The 17,363-nt window shown below is 36.2% G+C and overlaps 1 protein-coding gene across 3 annotated transcripts in view; it reads right to left on the bottom strand.

The window, feature by feature from the left end:
• Positions 1-17,363, bottom strand: part of GRM1 (glutamate metabotropic receptor 1) — a 443,798-nt gene that overhangs the window by 276,641 nt on the left and 149,794 nt on the right. The window lies entirely within an intron of this gene.

Raw genomic sequence — 17,363 nt, 5'->3', positions numbered from 1 at the left:
ACATAGATGAGCAGCAAGCTGAAGATCAAGCTGTTAAGAGTTGCAGAACTACAGAAATGTTTTAATATTTGGCCAAGGCAAGTCTGTTAGGTCAAGGACCTGAGTGGGAAAATCTAGGATGAAACACAAGATGAAGATATCTGAATGGATGCCTCTGAGGATGTTGGCTCTGCAGAATCCCCTGAACCCTCAAGGCTTGCCCCACTCTTCTACAGAAAAAACTAGCACTTCTCTCATGCTTACAAAAGCTACAAAAATGTCTTCTCCACAAGGCAGTAGCTAAACCCTCAGGAGCTGTACCACCCCCTCTCCTGGCTGTCAGGCAGGCAACTGAGGTTAAATCCCAGCATAACTATGCTGGAGATATGCTGGATCTGATAGGAAAGGAAAGAGATGATACAATGAGTTGCTGCAAGAATTAGCTAGCACGTACTACAAAGGACTAGGCAATTACCCCTGGGATTGAATTTGGGAGGGCTTAATGGAGAATGTCAGAATATAAGGCTGGATATGCAAGAATTCATTGACTTGGGGAAACGGGATTTAACACCATGGCAAGGATGCCAGGGGACAGGGATTTATGCTTTATAGTGGCTTCTAGAAGCCTGGAGGAAACAAGAGCCAATGCTGAGCAAAACGGATATGTTTGAGTTGTCCTGGCAGATGGTAGAAGGAATGAAGAAGCTTAGGAAAGTAAGCATCCTTTTTTTTTTTTTTTTTGGTAACCACTGGTCTTTGCCATGTATTTGTGTCATATAGAATTCCTTAAAACACTACATCAAAAACTAATGATGCAACATATGGTGACCAACATAACATAATAAAACAAAACCAAAGAAAAATTCCTTAAGTGTTGGGATAACTTTTTTATATTTTGACATGTGAAAACTGATTTGGGCCATGTGGTACACTATATGGTATATGCAGAAATCAGGATTTGCTACTACAATGAAACCAGATATCAAGAAAGAAATCTTGGTGTCCAGTTATAATTTTGATATGTGAGATTTTTGGATCCTGAGGATTTTGGAGTTTCCAATAAATACATTGAACATTTTATGTCTAGGTTATATTTTTTAAAATATTTTTAAAAAATTTTTAAGTGGGTTTTCACCTACTCTTTCTGAAGATGAGAGGAAATGACCCATCTTAATTTTTTGTTGTCATCCAAATTACACAGCATAATCAGAAAGTAAGCATTCTATAACGGATAAATTACATATAGTAATATAGCCAAAGAATTTTGTTACAGGGGAAGCCCAGAGGACAGACACATCAACCATTATCAGGAATATACTAGTAAGAGGGACACCAGCATCATGTAATTATTCAGTGGTGATTCTTCTCTGCTGACTATATCTGACCATAGGAGAGGCAGTTATAGAGATGAGCTTATTAATATCCATGGGGAATGAGGGGGCTCTGATGGGGCTTTACCTACAGAAGCCAAGAAAATGAAATTACTGTACCAACCAAAGTTGTTGGAGGATCAGTCAAGGGGGTTAAATTAGAGGAGTTGTGGAGATGGTTTTAGAATACGTCATTCCCAGAGAAGCTAGCAAAAAGCAAGAACAGAAGAGCAGAACGGTGAAGGGAAGAGCCCCAATAAAAAGTCACAATCTCTTGCTCAGGTCACAGACCTAAGCCAATTTTCAGATATGGAAACCTTTGAAGAATTGACTTGTGTTCTTAGAAGAAAGGATCCTGACTTTCCTTGATCATTCCCTAATGGGATCTTCCGCCCTATATCTAGATAACTGTAACACTGGAGAAAGGGAATACCCATACATTTCAAGGACTACTGGACAGAAGGTCTGAATTGACATTGATACCTGGAAACCCAAAATATCATTATGGCCTCTCTGCCGAAGTGGGAGCTTATGATGGCTAGGAATAAGTGAATACCCAGACAATGTCCAGTTTACTGTGGGGCCAGCAGGTTCATGGACCTACCCAGTGGTGATTTCTCTAGTCTCTGGGTGTATAATTGGAATCAATATATTTGGCAGTTGGAGTCACAACAACATTGTGTTATTGGTCTTGGGAAAGAACAAATAGAAACTTCTGAAACTGCTCCCCCCAACCTCCAGTCAAAATAATAAATAAAAAATGTATTTTATCCTAGTGGTGGGAGACAGAATCACTATTAAAAGTACCTACTGCCACTATTAAAATCCTAAAGGATTTAGGGGTGGCACTGCTATCACCTCTATTTAATTCTCCAGGCTAGTTCTTGCAGGAACCAGATGGATCCTGAAGAATGACTGTAGACTACCAGAGGCTCACCCAAGTAGTAGCCCCCATTTCCACAGCTGTGCTGGATGTGGCATTACTAAAGCAGATTAGTAAGGCTTTAAAAATGTGCTTTTTTTAGAGAGGATCACAAACAATTCCCATTCACATGGGATGAACAATACTCATTTATAGTTGTACCTCAAAGCTGCTATTATTTCTCCCATATCCCATTTTAGTAAAATCCAAAGAGATCTGGATTGTCTGACCATCCTGTAGAACATCACTTTGATCTGTTACATCAATGACATAATTCTGCTGTAAAAGGATAAGCAAGAGGTCACTAGCACACCGAATGCCTTAGTACGCCCCAGGTGCTACAATGAGTCAATGACTCCAGAAAGTTTTCAGGGATCTAATCCCATTTTGGCATTGGCTTTACTGAAGACTGCAACTAAAGTAGTGCCACAATCCCTTTTTGGAGCACCACATTTCTCTGTAGAATTTTAAAGATTCTGAGAAATATACGCAGTTAAATAAAAAAAAACAAAACTCGTTTACCTTTGTTTAATCCCAAATTTCCAAAACATATTTTACCTCTGAATCTTTTTTGAATTATCACCAGTAAAATGCCCTACTGATGTAAACACTGCTCTTCTCAATTGTTTCTTACTGCTTGGTGTGTATTGATCTAGATTCTCCCAGTTCCTGCCATTTCCCATCTGTTCTACTCTCCTAGTTCTATGATCTCCACAAAATATCTCCTGATTATGCTCTCCCATTGGGAATGCTCTTCTGAATTCTGATGGAAATTTTAACTTGCCTCGTTATTTACCATTTTCAATTACTAAACAACTTATAGGCACAGGTACAATTTCCCCAAACTAAATTGTAATGTTCTAAAGGGTACAGACTAGTTCTTTTAGTATTTTTGTGTTCTGTTTTATCTTTCATAGGATACAACACCCAACACAGAGTTTTTGTAGATTTTTAAAAAATAGTTGATTGGTTGACAGATTACAGCACAATAATATTCCTGCTTCCACAGTTATACATATAAACTAGCTCAGTGATTCTCAAATGTTGGTGTGTATCAAATTCGTCTGGAGGGCTTATTAATCACAGATTACTGGCCTTACTCTCAGAGTGTCTAATTCAATAATTCTGGGTGGCTCTTGAGAATCTTCATTTCTAACAGTTCCCAGGTAACAATGATGTTTCAGGGACTACACTCTGAGAACCACTGAACAAGATAAATGAAAATAGTCTTCTTGGTCATCCTTGTATTAATGACCATATTTTCTCAAAGAAATTTTGTGATACACAATTTTTAGGTGGCATTTATTTTTTTAGGTGACATTTAAAACTAGAAATGTGACTACCCATCACTTAAAAATCACATGCCTCATGAAAGTGCTCATCTATTTTATCCATTATCATGTACCAAGGAAGAGTCTTGTTCTTTCCATAATACCTATGGTAGCTATATAATTAATTATCCAAATGGGGATAACTTTGTTCAGGGAAATGCTAAACTGAAAAAAAAAAATGCTGGGATTGCAGGCATACACCTGGACTGTCCCCAAAATATCAGAATATAAAGTCCCTATTTGTGGCTATCTATAGCACCCTCAACACCTCCTGTCCTCGGATCTATTCCTTTCTTCATCTGTCACCAGTATTGGTATCCCATGGACTTACTGTTCTAAAAAAAAGAAATGAACAAGTCTCCAACCTATCATTTATTGCTGGCCCATTCCATCTATATCTGTCTCTCCAAGTTTATTTTCTCTTTAACACTATTTCACTATGCATCTTTCCTTTTAAGGGGCTTTTCTGAGGATGAACTAACTGATAAAGGACAGAAATCGGGTAAGAACCAATATTGCCTCTAATCATAAAATATATCCATAATCTGGCCACTTTACACTTCTACTCTTCCTTCTACCCTAGTCTGATCCCCTCTTATTTCTCCCCTGGATGACTGCAATAGGTTCCTACTTTCTATCTGTGCCTACCTTGAGTTCATTCTGCACATAGCAGCCAGAAGATCCCTTTTAAAATATCACTTAAATTATATGTATAATGGAAAATTTTCACAAAATCAATAGCTTTTAGTACCTACAATTCACTTTAATATTTTTTATTCTATTATATTTTTAATGCAGATCACAACCCATTAAACTAATTTCATGACCCACCAGAGGGTCACAATACACATTTGAAAAGTACTGGTTTAGGAAGAGGTAAGAATAGTGACAGTGTTGAAATTAGGTAGATAAATTGGATAATAAGAATAAAGGGAAAAGCATGATAATTATTATATTAATGATTTACTTACATATACTGGGTATTTTCTATATTCAAGGAACTGTACTAAATACTTAAATGCCTTGACCCTTTTAATCCTTAGACAAATTGAAATATGAAGACCCTGAAGTTTTGCCCAAGGTCAAATGGCAAGTAAGTTGCAGAGCCAGAACTCTAACCCACCTCCATATGATCTCAATGCCCCTCCTCTATAACCAGGATAACATATTTCCTTCATGTATGTCCCAACATTGTTCTATAAATTGTTTACATTAATTAAAAATGCAGATAATTGTACACTTGAATGTTAACTATACTGGAATTAAAATAAAATAAAATAATTTTTAAAATAAAATTTTTAAATAAAATTTTATTTTAAAAATGCAGATAATGGCCCTATTTATCCTATTTCAATTTGCTGTAATGTAATTGTCATGGCCAATATTTGTTTCAAAATATTATCATAAATATCTGCAGTAAAGCAGTATTTCAGAACATTATTATTCTATAGATTTTTCCCTTTTCAATAAGCAAATGCCAGCATTTGGAGATACACTTAGAAGGCAATAAATCTTATTTATGCTAGAAGATAAGCAATTTTATGTGTGAAGAGGCTGGTAAGTATTCTGGATGATTAGTTACTTGGTCTCATTTTAACACAATCAAAAGATTGTGACAGATCAATATGTTTATTCCAATTTTTCAACTTCTCTTGTGATAAACAGTCCTTTCCCCAACTTGTTTGTGTGCAGTGTGTTCCTTTTAAAGCACAGAGAGAAATCATTATATATTCAATACAAAAGCTTGTAAATGTTAATTTGTAATGGACCAGAGATTGACTGACAGGAAAGAACAAAAGGTGACACACTGCTGTTAGTTTCAGCATAAGAAAAGGAAAAGAAAATGGAGTTTACCAAAGAAGCCTAGAGGAATGAATAAAATATTTGAAAAAGGAGGGAAATGGGAGAATGTAAAAGAGGCAATACTGGACCAAAATATTAATTAGAGAAAAAAGACGGAAAATGAAAGAGAGAATTCAATGTTTTCTCCCTCCAATTTAAGTAAAATCATAGAGCACAGCCTCATATAGAGAAGCCTAATGGACAGTGATAGGACTAGAAATCCAGAGGGCTAGCAAAAGCAAACCAAGTCCTCTTTGAACTATGTAAGAAAAAGGGCTGAGCAAGAAAGGGTCTGGCTTAAGTTGGAAATAAAAGCAGTAAAAAGACTGAATAAAAGAAGAAGGAACCCCTTCAAAGAAAATAATTCTGTAACCACCTGATTCAGTCATGGCGCAGCCTTCACTGCTTGTGCCAGACACTGTGCTGAATGCTTGGGAAACAAATACACATAAAACCTGGTCCTTGCCCTTAAGGGATTCACAATTCTATTGGGAGAATCACACTAGTACACAGATCATCACAACACACTGAGGTAAGTGCTAGGACAGAAGAATGCACAAGGGGCCATGAAAGGAGATACAAAAGGGATGTGGGCATGTGGATGAGCATCCTAACCCAGACTAGGGAAGAGGCTTGGGAGAGAATGTATCAGTGACCTTTCTTAAAAGGGGAAGTTACTTAGAAAAGAGGGCATAGAGTCCTTTCAAAACAGCAGGCATCAAACACGCAAAGGCACATAGGTAAGAGAATTACAGGTGCACAGAGAATAAGGGAGTTAGTTGTATGATGACACTGGAGAGGTAATCTGGGGTCAGATCAAAACAAGCCATGAATAGGATGCCAAGGTGCTTGGACTCCAACTCAAAGACTACAAGTCACATTAAATACTTAAATCAGGGGAATGATGTGTTTTGATATAACAATGTGAAGAACAGATGGCAATAGAGACAAGATTAGGGGAAATAAAATTACAAGGACAAAGTAAAGAAAGTCAGATAGGAGTTGTGACAGTAATCCAAATAAGAAATAATGAAGGCTAAAAAAAACAAAAACAAAAACAAAGAGAAATGACGAAGGCTTGAACTAAGGTAAGAGCTATAGAGATAGAGATAAGGGGACAGAGCCAAAAACTACTGAAGAGAAAAAATGGCAGAACATGGGGACCAAATGTATGGAGGGGTGTGTGTGTGTGTGTGTGTGTGTGTGTGTGTGTGTGTGTGTGCGTGTGTGTGTACGTGGAGCTTTCAGATGTGTGGCTTGGGTGATGATAGCACAGTACCATTCCCTAAGACAGTAAATTAAGAGTAAGTGCATATGCAGAGGGATAGGAGGAAGACGATGAATTCATCTTCGGACATAAGGAGTTTGTGTTGCCTAGGGATGTTCAAGTGAAGATGTTTAGTGAGTACATAGATGTGTGGTTGCAGAGTTCAGGAGAGATTACTGGTGAAGGCTGAATCCTTGAGACTGAGTGAGACTCCCGCAAGGACATTGGAAAGAGTCAGAAATAAAGCACGGTGAGGAAGGAACTTCTCAAATAGCAGCACTTAAGGAGCTTGCAGAAGTTAAGGGAGGGTCTATGGAGACTGAAAAGGACGCTCTAAAGCCAAGAGGGAATATAATAGAGGGAATAGTAAATGGAGAACAGAATTACAGAAGACCAGGAAAACGAGAATGTTTGACAGAGACAAATTCAGCAGAGGAGCAAATAAACAAGGACAGAATGTACCCATTAGATATAGCAACTAGGAGGCAAGTTCAGGCATAGAATAGCAAAAGTCTGATTACAGTGGATTAAAGAGTAAATTGGAGATAACAGGGCTTTTATTCTATTGCCCCTTTACCACAAAGATTTGGCCCAATATATCATCACTGGTTTATTACTGGCTACTGCCATTTGAAAAGAAGCTTTTGCTGCAGGTGTCAGTATTTTTCATTTTCATAAAGGACCATTCTTTGTTTGTTTTGAGGAGAATATTTTAAGTTTTACTTTCTTAGCAAATTTCAATTATTAATAGTGTTATTGACTATAGTCACCATGTTATACATTAGATCCTCAGACCTTATTTATCTCATAACTGAAAATTTGTGTCCTTTTACCAATTTCTATTTCTATCACTCCTAGCCCCTAGCAACCAATTTTCTACACTGAGTTTGACTTTTTTGTTTGTTTCCACATATAATTGATAACATGCAGTATTTGTCTTTCTATTTTGGGCTTATTTGCCTTAGCAAATGCCCTCCAGTTTCATCCATGTTGTTGCAAATGACAGGACTTCTTTTTTAAGCTGAATAATATTCTAATATATATATTATATTACATATATTATATTATAATGTATATATCCTATTTTTTAAATCATTCAGACATTGACAGACACTTAAATTATTTCATACCTTGGCTATTGTGAATAATGCTGCTATGAACCTGGGCATACAAGGAGATATCTCTTTGAAATAATGATATCATTTCCTTTGGAAACCTGGAAGTTGTCTTGCTGGATCATATGGTAGTCCTATTTTTAATTTCTTAAGGAACCTCCATATCGTTTTCCATAGTGGGTATACCACTTTATATTCCTACCAACAGTCTACAGGGCTCCCTTTTCTCCACATCCTCATCAGCATTTGTTACCTCTTGTCTTTTTTATAATATCCCTCTTAACAGGTATGAAATAATATTTCATTGTGGTTTTGATTTGCACTTCCCTGATGATTAGTGATGTTGAGAACCATTTGAAGTTCCTCTTGGACATCTATATGTCTTCATTGGAAAAATGTTCATTTAGTCCTTTGCCCATTTTTTAAACGAGTTGTTTGGTTTTGCTTTCTGCTATTGAGTTGTAGGAGTTCCTTATAAATTTTGAGTATTAACACCTTATCAGATATGTGATTTGAAGATATTTTCTTCCATTCAGTAGGATGCCTTTTCATTTTGTTGATGGTTCCCTTTGCTGTGATGTCATCCACTGTCTGTTTTTGCTCTTGTTGCCTTTGCTTTTGGAGTCAGATCAAAAAATCATTGCCAAGACCAACATCAAAGAGCTTACAACCCAGTTTTCTTCCACCTATGCTTTCTTTTTTTTTTTTTTAATCCATTTAGAGCTGATTTTTGTGTATGGTGAAACATATGGGTCCAGTTATTTTGCATGTGGATATCCAGTTTTCACACCATTTATTGAAGAGATTATCCTTTATCCATTGTATATTCTTTACTCTTTTATCAAAAAATTAACTGACCACATATTCATGGGTTTACTTCTGAGCTATTATTTTCAATTGATCCATGTGTCTGCTTTTATGCCGATACTGGAGAATTTTGGTTTACTATAGCTTTATAATAGTTTGTAATGAGAAAGTATGATGCCTCCAGCTTTGTTCTTTCTCAAGATTGCTTTGGTTATTTGGAGTCTTTTGTAGTTCCGTACAAATTTTATGATTGTTTCATTTCTGTGAAAAAGGCCACTGGAATTCGGATAGAGATTGCATTGAATCTATAGATTGCTTTGGCAATCTAAGATTTTAACAATATTAATTCCTCTAATCCATGAACAAGAAATGTCTTTCCATTTATTTGTGTCTTCTACAATTTCTTTCATCAATGTCTTTACACTTTTGAGTGTATAAGTGTATAAGTCTTTCACCTTTTTGGTTAAATTTATTCCTAAGTATTTTAATATTGTTGATGCTATTATAAATGGATTGAGTTCTTAATTCTTCTTTCCAATGGTTCATTTGTAGTATGTAGAAATGCAACTGATTTTTGTGTATTGATTTTGTATCCTGCAACTTTACTGAAATTGTATATTAGTGCTAACAGTATTTTGGTGGAGTCTTCAGACTTTTTTTTTTATATATGTATAACATCATGTCATCTGCAAATGGAAACAATTTTATTTCTTCCAATTTCGATGCCTTTTATTTCTTTTTCTTGCCTGATTTCTCCAACTAGGATTTCCAGTACTATGTGGAATAAGTGATGAGAGCGGACACCCTCGTCTTGTTCTGATTTTAGAGGAAAAGCTTTCAGTTTTTCACTGTTGAGTGATATTTCCTGTGGGTTTCTCATGTATGGCCTTTATTAAGTTGAGGTATATTCTCTATTCATAGTAGTCTCATATAATCTTTTGTATTTCTGTGTTATCAGTTGTAATGTCTCTTTATTTCTAATTGTATTTGAGTTCTTTCTCTTTTTCTTAGTATGTCTAGATAACAGTTTGTCTATTTTCTTTATCTTTTCAAAAAAAAATTCTTAGCTTAATTGATCTTTTCTATTGTGTCTTTAGTCTCTATCTGATCTTTATTATGTTCTTCCTTCTGCTGACTTTGGGCTTTGTTTTCTAGTTCCTTGAGGCTTAAAGTTAGATTGTTTATTTGAGAGCTTCCTTTCTTCTTGGTGTATGCATTTATTGCTATAAATTTTCCTCTTAGAACTGCTCTTGCTGCGTCCCATAAATATTAACATGTTCTGTTTCTGTTTTCATATGTTTCAAAATATTTTATTTCTCTTTTGATTTCCTCTTTGAACCATTGGTTGTTTAGGAACATGTTGTTTAATCTTCATGTATTTGTGAATTTTCCATTTTTCTAGTAATTAATCTCTAGTTTCATATCATTGTGATCAGAAAAGATGCTTGCTATATTTCAATATTATTAAATTTACTAAGCCTTGTTTTGTAGCCTAACACAAGATTTATCTTGGAAAATGCTGCATGTACACTTGAGAAGAATTTGTATTCTGTTGTTATTGGATGGAACATTCTATATATGTCTATTAGGTCCATTTGATCTAATGCGTCATTTAAGTCCAATCTTTCCTTATTGATTTTCTGTCTCGATGATCTACCCGTTGTTGAGAGTGCGGTATTGAAGTCCTCTGTTATTACTGCATTGTTGTCTATACAGCAATACAGATCTGTTAATAGTTGCTTTATATATTTAGATTCTCCAAAGTACTGTTCTTACTTAAGGTAAGGAAAAATTCTTCAAAAGCTCATGTCAAGAGACAAATTACTTGTTTGTCCTATGGTGCCAGTGAGGCATGTCCAACTGACAGGAAAGTCATTCTTAATTACTAGTTACATTAGACATTAGTTTTCAAACATCAAATCCCAAATGTAATGACTAACTAGACAAAGAGTCAAACTTGAGATAGATAGACACACAAAGACATATACAGATATAAATAGTTAAGATGAAAGATAAAAATAATATTAGAGCTATTAAAGTTTGCAGCAATAAATAAAATGAACTAGTTCTGGGACCTTCTCTTAAATCCGCACTTCCTCCAACTCCTTCTCAGAAAATTAGATGCACTTAAACTCTCACTTCAAATTTCCAGTCATGTCTACAATACTGCATCACATGGAGGTTCCATCATGATCTTGGAATTTGAGACAGTAGGGTCATTCTATGCATTTGAATCTTCAGAGAAAATAATAACCTCTACATACTCACTTTTAGAGGTGGTTCGCATTGATCATCATATTTTCATTCTATCCTCCATATCTCTTACCCTCTATTTCACATTTCCCATCCCTTTATCCTCTTGCATTCATTCTGGTTAATTTCCTCAGATTTCTCTCACTGGAAATCTCTTCAGTTGTATAATGTTCTATATAACCTCTTCATGAATTTTAGTTTCAGTATACCTGGTAGATATTTTATTTTGTACTTTGTCAAATCTTCAAGCTATTATGTCATTTTCTTATTCTCTATGACTTATTCCTTCTTTTGCTTTTTAAATCATTTTAACAGGACAGTGATTACCACATGACCTGTTTACAATTTTTCTATTATCTCAAGTTCCAAGAGAGCTATTTCTCTTAAATGTGTGTTGGCTGTCTCCCTCAAGGTGTAATATTTCCTTGTGTGCTTTCCATTTTTTTTTTTCTCATGAGCTCATTTTTAGTGGGATTTTTTTTTTTCCCTGTACCAGTCCCATGTACCCTGGATTGGCTGTTACATAATTATTTTGTCTTCACTTTTTTTTTAAGATTTTATTTATTTATTTGACAGAGAAAGACATGGGGAAGAGGGAACTCAAGAAGGGGGAGTGGGAGAGGGAGAAGCAGGCTTCCCGCCAAGCAGGAAGCCCAATGCAGGGCTTGATCCCAGGACCCTGGGATCATGACCTGAGCCAAAGGCAGACACTTAACGACTGAGCCACTCAGGTGCCCCTGTTTTGTCTTTACTTCTTCAAACCCCCAGTGTGTTATGTGTTCACTAGTTCAGACTGTTTTAAAATTGATTTTTTCTCTTAAGGAGTTCAGCAAGGTATTCATAAAATAGCTTCATACTCCACGCCTATTTTTGGTTCTGACCTAAGATTTCAATTTTTCACTGGATTATTTCTTTTTTCCCACCCAAGCCCTTGGCTGAGTCAAATTCTTTGTTACATCCTTGGGTCCATGAGTAAACTTTCCCATTTATTAACTCCATTCTTGTAGAGGTCCAGCTTTAGCATGGTTATTAGTTCCCATTCCTTTACTTGTGTCCAAGGTCATATATCTTATCCCAACAATGGGCACTCAACTCCACTCATTAGTATCAAGGTTGTATACAGAGATTTAATCTGACATCCCTGCCCTCCATCCTCAGAGCTGTCAAAACAAACACTAATTTACCATTCTGGTGTTAAGTTTCTTAATTGATTCTGGCACTTAGCAATTCCCTTCTTTCCTCAATACTCAAAATTTTTAGAAATTAAAATACATTTAGAATTTTTGATGTATTAATAGCAGGAGGAAGACTCATGTTACCTCAAGTGATAAAGGCCTAAAAAAGTTGTCTATAGATAAAACCTTGGTGGAAAGGGTCAAAATGTTGTTTCCACAAAGAATGCAACAGACTCATGGAGTCTGAAATCAGAATATGAGTTTAAATCCTAACTTTCCTACTAATCATAACACTGCAATTAAATCACATACCCTCACCATGCTCTAGTTTTTCACTAATGTGGAGAAGAGGAATAATTTTGACACATGTAAAGACATCTAAGATGTGAAGAATAATGATAATGATATAAAAATATCTTCTATTTTACTTGAGACCCTGGTACCAGGAAGTGAAAGTGGCAATATTTCAAGATGACAGGCCAGGATGCTTATAAGAAACATACAGATAGAAGAACAGTTCAGAGGCAAGAGAGTCTAAAAGTCAGCTCACACATTAAACTCATGCTTCAACAGGAATAGGACTTTCTACAGGAATATGGGACAGATGGGGAAAGCAGCAGGATGTCATAGTGACTCAATCCAGAGCTGTGAAAGACTAAAAGGGTTGATGGGAATCCCACAAAAAAAGTCAAAACAGGCCAGGTCACTAAGGAAAACAAAAATAGTCTACTTGCATAGGAATCAGATCAAGGATCTGAAGGTTTAAGAGGCATAAGAAAGGTAATAGAAAACTTTCTTCAATTAAGTGAAACAGGTAAAGCAATTACAAAATGATACTTAGAAAAAAATATCAACATTTAAGAAGCAGAGGTTTTGGAATTGTCATTCTACTAAACTTCAAGTATTTCCTATTAAACCTATTTGTATTTAATCTTAATACTCAGATCATTATTGTATATATTGGCTTAGCTTCTGTCTCCACTACTACATTATATACTCTTGAAGGGAAGGAGTAATTTCTCCATTTCCAGTTCTCGGCACAGTGGCCTAGTATAGAACCTACTTTCAGTAACTGAATGTTGAATGGACAAATGAGAAAACTGATATGACAGGAGGGCCCAAAAGCCAAGGAAAAGAGGCATGTGCACTGTTAAACAAAATCAAGATGTATGCAAACCAAAGAGCATCTTTCCAAAGATCTTTGGTACCTTTGAATTGGTAGGTTATATTACAGAATCACAAGCTCCCCCTCTGAGTGCACAGAGAGAACAGAGGAGGCTTCTGGAAAGTGGAAGAAAGCAAAGAAATGAGTACTCTTTTTCAGGGGTGGAAGAGGGCAAACTCTGCAACCAGTCAGTCAGATTTCTGAGAAAAGTAAAGAAGTATTGTAAATGAGGCCTCAACGGAAGACTCAGAACAACTGAAATAGCTTTGGAAACAGTAAATCATGCCAAATCAAATTATTTTTGAATGGAATGGCAGATTGTGTAGATCAAAGAAACAACTAATGTAATTTTATTAAACATTAGTGAGGCTTTTGATTCAAATGCCATAGTTATCTACCAGTTGGACACTTTGCTTAATGATGTTCCAAACTGCAAGGAAAATATATTAATTATTAATAAAATTAAATATTAAAACTGTGATATTGTGATTTATAAGAAATACGTATTTGGTGTCGGTCCACTGGTAACTAGCTCACAGTTTCTAAAACCCATGCAATTTCCAGTGAGAAGGGCCCTAAAGTTGTTTTTGTTATGTTAATGAGGCGACTTCTGTAAAATCCATAGGTCACCTAGGGATGGGGGCTGGTTGCCAGGGGAAACAACCATGACATTAGAGGGTTGGAACTTTCAGCTCCACCACCCACCTACCTCTAAGGAGGGGAGAGGGGCTGGAGGTTGAATCAATCACCATGGGCCAATGATATAATCAATCATGGCTATATAATGAAGCTTCCATAAAAACTCAAAAGGATGGGATTCAGAGGGCTTCTGGGTTGGTGAACATGCAGAGATTAGGGTAGAATAGCAAGACTGGAGAGGGCATGGAAGCTCCAAGCCCTATGTATCTCTTCCAGCTGGCTGTTCTGGGTCACATCCTTTTATAACGAACTGGTAATCTAGTAGGTAAAATGTTCCTTTGAGTTCTGTGAGCCACTCTAGCAAATTTAACAAGCCCAAGGAGAGGATCATTGAAATCTATGATCTATAGTCAGTTATTCAGAAGCACAGGTGATAACCTGGACTTGCGATTTGGGTCTGAAGTGGAGATGAGGTAGGAAGAGGAGCAGTCTTGTATGAATAAGCCCTTAACCTATGGAATCTGAAGCTACCTCCATGTAGATAGTGTCAGAATTGAGTTGAATGTTAGGACACACAGCTGGTGTCTGAGAATTGCTTTTGGTGTGAGAATTCCACATACACACACACATTGGAAATTGGGTCTCAGGAAACCTAAGGAAAAATATTTTTATATATTATATTATATAGTATATATTTTATGTATTTTATAAATTTATTTTTCAGATATCACATATGTATTTTTTCCCAGAAGTCTATTTTCTTGAGAGAAATTAATGCAAAGAAAAAAACCTGACAGGGGCGCCTGGGTGGCTCAGTCGTTAAGCATCTGCCTTCGGCTCAGGTCGTGATCCCAGGGTCCTGGGATCGAGCCCCGCATCGGGCTCCCTGCTCTGTGGGAAATCTGCTACTCCCTCTCCCACTCCCCCCTGCTTGTGTTCCCTCTCTCGCTGTGTCTCTGTCAAATAAATAAATAAAAATCTTAAAAAAATAAAAAGAAAGAAATAATTAAAATACCTGACAGAGCTTGTCTGGAGCAGAGACCACTAATAGACCCCTAGCATCCATTTTTCTCTTCTCTTACCTAACAAGAATCCTGGAGTTGTAACTGGGCATATGACTACCTAGTGAGAGACTATCAACCTCCCTTACGGCTAGGTGTAAGCAGGTAGCTAAGTGTATACTAATGAGTCATGAACAGAACTACTTTCAGGTCTTTTTTTTTTCTTTTTTTAAAAAGAAGTCTTTCAAAAAGTCTTTTTCTCTTATTGATCAAAAAAATGGCAACATATACAGCAGTTGCCTTGGACTTAGAGAAGGAAGCCACATGTTAAGGATGACAGAGACAAATCTTCAGACTGGGTCTTTGGATGACCTGATAGTTCACAATCACCCTGCCAGCTTTGGACCACTCACCTCTGGACTGCTGAGTAAGAATCAAGCTTCTATCTTATTAAGCCACAAAATGTCTGGATCATCTCCTTAGATATCAGCTTAGCCTGCACCTTAACTAATTAAATCATCAAATTAAATAAATGTGCTACAGCTATTCATTCTTTCAAGCTTCATGCCAATCTATGATTTCAGGTTACCACTGATAAACCTGAATACATCATAGAATGGTGAATACTGGTTTATTCACTATTTATTTTCACTATTTATTTTCACTATTTATTTTCACTATAAAACCACTAGAGTGGTTTTCAAACTTTAGTATATGATAATAATTTATGATAATAAGTCTGTGGTGAAGCCCATAAATTTGCATATTTAGAAAGCCACTTGGATGATTTTGTTTCAGGTGGTAAATAAGAGACATTTTGAAGCACTGTGAAATAATGGTTTTAGGATTGAATTGTGTCTGATGGGAAGTGGTCCTAGAACTATAAATATTTTATACCTAAAACAAGTATTATGAACCAGTGTATGAAAGATGAAGTGAAAATGAAGACGATAAAGGTTATAATGAGCCCTTTTAATAAGAGGATCAAGACTAGGTTGGTTTCTGGGGCGCCTGGGTGGCTCAGTTGGTTAAGCGACTGCCTTCGGCTCAGGTCATGATCCTGGAGTCCCGGGATCAAGTCCCACGTCGGACTCCCTGCTCAGCAGGGAGTCTGCTTCTCCCTCTGACCCTCTTCCCTCTCATGCTCTCTATCTCTCGTTCTCTCTCTCTCAAATAAATAAATAAAATCTTTAAAAAAAAAAAAAGACTAGGTTGGTTTCTTCTTATTAAAAAAAAATACAGGCATAGCCAAGAGTTCCAAGCTATTAGAGCAGCTATGTTCCCATCAGAATTACCTGTGGAGTTTTTAGAAGTACAGATGCTTGTTCTCACTCTGGTCTGCTAAATAAGACTATTTGGAAGTCAAGTCCAGTTTTTTAAAAAACATCAAAAGTGGGGGCACCTGGGTGGCTCAGTTGGTTAAGCAACTGCCTTCGGCTCAGGTCATGATCCCGGGGTCCTGGAATCAAGTCCCACATCGGGCTCCCTGCTCTGCAGGGAGCCTGCTTCTCTCTCTGCCTCTGCCTGCCACTTCCCCTGCTTGTGCTCTCTCTCTGTCAAATAAATAAATAAAATCTTATAAAAAATATCAAACGTGATTATAATTCACATTCATGAATAACAGGCATGATGTTACCCAGTTAAGATACAGAATCTGGAGAAATTCTGAGGAAGTTTTTTGTTGTTTGGAAATGAGATATTAAGGATCTTGAATACTAGTACAAGAAATCTGGATATTGTCCTATAAATAAGAGGGAATCGAAGTTGTTTGTGTCTTGGACTGACATGGACAAAAAATGTTTTTAGAAAGATTGACTTAACAATGGGGTGCAGGATGGATTTGAAATAGATGTCTGGAAGAAAGGAAACCAGAGGAATAATATTGCCGTCACTTCAGTGGTAGAGTAACCAGAAGAGTTTTCAAAATTCCTATTAATTCTACAACCTCTCATAGCTCTAAGAGAAACACTAATCCCTTTCTGAAAACACTTAGAATGACTGTGATAATTATGTGCAGAGACAAACATAATGGACTTCAGTTTTACAAAAAAGCCACCCTACATAAGACAGAAGGCTTGCTATTTAACCAACTGAATATTCAATTTTGAGAGATTTATAAAGAGTAAAATAAGACTATAAATAACAATAAGTAAACAATTACTCTACTAAACTCCAAATGATACTGCATTTGCCTGGTTGTCCTTACTAATTACAGAAAATAATTTTAAAGAATCGTTTCTACTTATTTGGCTTTTGTTTTGTTTTGTTGTATTTTTTTCAAAGCAAAATAGCTCATTGTAAATACCTTTTCTGCATCATTGTTGCAGATTTTTTATTTTTGTTTCTTAGAAACCATAATTCACATTTCAGTGAAATTAATGCCAATATTAAAAGAACATCAGTTTTTATGATTCATGAAATATGTCTCTGCCTCTCATGTACGTAGTACATTTCTGAGTACCATGAATCATTTTTAAAATTTTTTTATTGTTATGTT

The sequence above is a fragment of the Callorhinus ursinus genome, unplaced genomic scaffold (genome assembly GCF_003265705.2).
Source record: "Callorhinus ursinus isolate GAN/ISIS: 27379988/994484 unplaced genomic scaffold, GSC_fseal_2.0 scaffold6, whole genome shotgun sequence".
Classification (NCBI taxonomy): Eukaryota; Metazoa; Chordata; class Mammalia; order Carnivora; family Otariidae; genus Callorhinus; species Callorhinus ursinus.
The sequence above is the reverse complement of the archived record's forward strand: the minus strand, read 5'-3'. Positions and strand labels throughout refer to the sequence as shown.